The following is a 3793-nucleotide window of genomic DNA, read 5'->3' on the forward strand; positions in this document are numbered from 1 at the left end:
TATGTAGAAATGGCCACTGGCAGAAATTTATATTTTCCCAATTAATATAATACAATCCAGTAGAACTTTATATTCATTTTCCCTATTAATTTTACAAAATCCATGTAAGGTGGTGAAAATCCAGACCAAATTCTCCTCTCATTCAACAAAGAACAGTTTTGTTGAAGCCATCGGGACTGTTCCAAATCAGGAATAACTCCACTGTGAACCAAATAAACCTAATCTAATAACCAGTCTGCTTTATTAGACAGTTTATCCTTTTTTTAATAAAAAAATAGAACTGTTAAAAAAAACAAGCAAGCAGAAAATTATTTCACTGGATTTTGTTTAAATTAAAGTTTTTTTCAAAAATAAAAAAAGTGTTACAAGTTTAAAGTATTTGATGAATCTACTATCATGGGGGGAGGGAGAATGACCACCTCTGTGGTTGGTCCAAATCCCAAATATTTTCATGATTTTTTTTTAAATTTATGTTCATTGAAATTTATAATTTACGACTAAAAATGGCATCAAAATGTCAGAATATAGAAAAATGTGACTAGCTCTACTTTATATTAATTCATAAAGCATTTTCCTCCACAGTTTCCTTATGGCTCCTTTCACCTCCTCATTCCTCAAGCTATAGATCATGGGGTTCAAAAATGGAGTCACAATGGCATAGGACAGGGAGAACAGTTTGTCAACAGGTGGAGAGTAGGTGGACTTGGGTCATAAGTACATGAAGCTTGCCGAGCCGTAGAAGAGAGTCACCACCACTAGGTGTGAGGAGCAGGTGGAGAAGGCTTTAAGACGACCCTCAGCTGACGGCATCTTGAAGATGGTGGACAGGATGAAGACATAAGATAAAATAACTAGTAGGAATGGGACCATGATGGCAAACACAGCCACCACATTGACCTGAACCTCATTCAGGAAAGTGTCTCCACAGAGCAGCTCTAGGAGTGGCTGGATCTCGCAGAAGAAATGGTTGATAAGTAAGCCACAGAATGGAGAGCTGAATGTAATAATGGTGTGCACCAGACCCACTATGGTCCCACACACATAAGATCCCACCACCAGTTTCCTACAAACACTGCTACTCATAATGACTATATAGCACAAGGGGTTGCATATCGCCACGTACCGGTCAAATGCCATTGCGGCCAGGAGGAAACACTCTGCAACCCCGAAGAAAAGAAAGAAGAACATCTGCATGGCACATCCCACAAAGGAAATGCCCATCTTTTCCACCAGCACATTCTCCAGCATCTTTGGGATGATGACTGATATGTAGCAGACCTCCAAGAAGGACAAGTGAGTAAGGAAGAAATACATGGGGGTCTGAAGGGTGTGATCGGTACTTATCATAATAATCAGGGTGTTCACCATCAAGGTGAGGATATAGAGAGACAACAACACTGTGAAGAGCAAAAGATGGAGGTCATGAAACTCAGAAAACCCCAGGAGTATGAATCCACTCACAGCAGTGTGGTTCTCTAACGACATTATCTATCTATCTATCTGCTTACATGGCCCCCATGGTTACTGTATCCTAGAATTATCAAGTGTTCTAAGTCTATCATGCCTGCTTATTAATAATATTCATTTATATGTAATAAACTGGCTTAATTCATATGCCCATGTCTTCTTTTATTAAATGTCTCCAGCTAATAGTGCAGCCTGCAGTTGTAGGGTTTGGGATTTTGGTCCTAAATGAGAATATTTTGTGTCTCTTATTAACAATGGTGTCTCTATCTAAGTGCCATGATTCATTACACACAATATGTGGGTGTTTGAGGAATACACTGCAGAGTTTTTCAGTTCACTGGATGATGTTGTGTAGAATGGGTAAAAAAGGAAAAAATGACCAGCAGGAACAAAAAGAGAAGAAGGTAAGTAAATAAGTAGCAGCAGCTAAAGCAAAGGGACATGAGTGTTTCACAGCAAGTCTTAATTTTGTTTAGTGCACCTAGACAAGATGTTAGTAGTTGCATTACAAATACTATGAATGATGGAAAGACAGAATATAAAGAGTATAGAGGATTTCTAGATGTCTCTCTCTATATAGAGAGAATCTGAGCAGATCAACAAATGTTCTAAAGAACACTTCACACTGGCAGCCATGTTATCAGATGTTGCTGACTTTTCATCCTCTTCCCCTTCAGTGCTCTTCAGTGTTGCAGCATTAACATCTTTCTTCAGCCTCTCAAAGAAGTGTTTGAGTCTGTAGAATAAAATAAATACATTTTTTTTCTTTTTCATTAAACAGCAGTCACTTACAAATCCCATTTTTGATACGCACAAACTCAATATTTTAGGGAGGGGAAAAAAACGGATAATGTCTAGATCATCAGGTGATGTGAATCAGCATGGCTTCATTGGAGTCAATGGGCCAGATTCCCAGCTGGTGTAAATCAGCACAGCTTCAGTGAAATCAGTGGGGGACCCTATACCTGGGATTTTCAAGGAAGCCTAAGGGACTTAGGTTCCCATATCACCTTTTACTACAAGGGGGTGATGTTGTACTACAAGGTGAGATGTTCTTACCCTTACTCACACGGATAAAAAACGGATAATGTCTAGATCATCAGGTGATGTGAATCAGCATGGCTTCATTGGAGTCAATGGGCCAGATTCCCAGCTGGTGTAAATCAGCACAGCTTCAGTGAAATCAGTGGGGGACCCTATACCTGGGATTTTCAAGGAAGCCTAAGGGACTTAGGTTCCCATATCACCTTTTACTACAAGGGGGTGATGTTGTACTACAAGGTGAGATGTTCTTACCCTTACTCACACGCAGCAGCCACCTTACTTTCAATGTGAGTAAGGGTGGCACAATCAAGACCCACATCACCAATGTGAGGTAGAGATGGTGAGCTTTATTCTCTCCATTATACAGACAGGCTAAGGTGCTCAGATGAATTTGCAAATATAATTGGTTTCCCTAAGAATACATAAATTAGTGATAGAGAAAAGAACTGGAACTCTGATTCCCATTATCCTTCTCTCACCACTACTTGCCCGAATGGTCTTTTACATTTATTTCTCATTTTTGCAATCTTTCGTCAAAACAATGAGGATGAGGTTTTACATGGACGAGAGGATTTGGATGCACAGATCCTAATAATTATGTATCTAAATCCCCTAGGCAGCTTTGAAAAAAATCAAAGGATATAACCTCAGCTGACCTAATTAGATAACCTCTGGGTCACATTCAGCTTTAAGAGATAGCGGTGACAATAAGGAGTAACTCCACTTAAATTAATGGAATCACACAGATGCAAATCTGGATTAACTAGGAGGTAAATCAGTTACTATCAGCTCATCTGCCATTTTATTACCCAGTCACTCAGTTTTCTGAGATCCCCTTGTAAGTCTTCACAGTCTGCTTTGGACTTAACTCTCTTGAGTAGTTTTATATCATCTGCAAATTTTGCCACCTCACTGTTACCCCCTTTTCCAGATCATTTATGAGTATGTTGACCAACACTGGTCCCAGTACAGACCGCTGGGGGGCACCACTATTTACCTCTCTCCTTTGTTTCCTGTCTTTTAACCAGTTACTAGTCCATGAGGACCATCCCTTTTATCCCATGACAGCTTACTTTTCTTAAGACCCTTTGGGGAGGGACCTCATCAAAGGCTTTCTGAAAAATCTAAGTACACTGTATCCACTGGATCACTGTTATCCACATGCTTGTTGACCCCCTCAAAGAATTCTAGTAGATTGGTGAGGTGTGATTTCCCTTTACAAAAACAGATGACTTTTCCCCAACAAATCGTGTTGATCTATGTGTCTGATAATCCTGTTCTT

General features: G+C 39.7%; 1 pseudogene; it reads right to left on the minus strand.

The window, feature by feature from the left end:
- Positions 1-549: 549 nt before the first annotated feature.
- Positions 550-3392, minus strand: LOC123346830 (annotated as a pseudogene).
- Positions 3393-3793: the final 401 nt, after the last annotated feature.

The sequence above is a fragment of the Mauremys mutica genome, chromosome 12 (genome assembly GCF_020497125.1).
Source record: "Mauremys mutica isolate MM-2020 ecotype Southern chromosome 12, ASM2049712v1, whole genome shotgun sequence".
In the NCBI taxonomy this organism is placed as follows: domain Eukaryota; kingdom Metazoa; phylum Chordata; order Testudines; family Geoemydidae; genus Mauremys; species Mauremys mutica.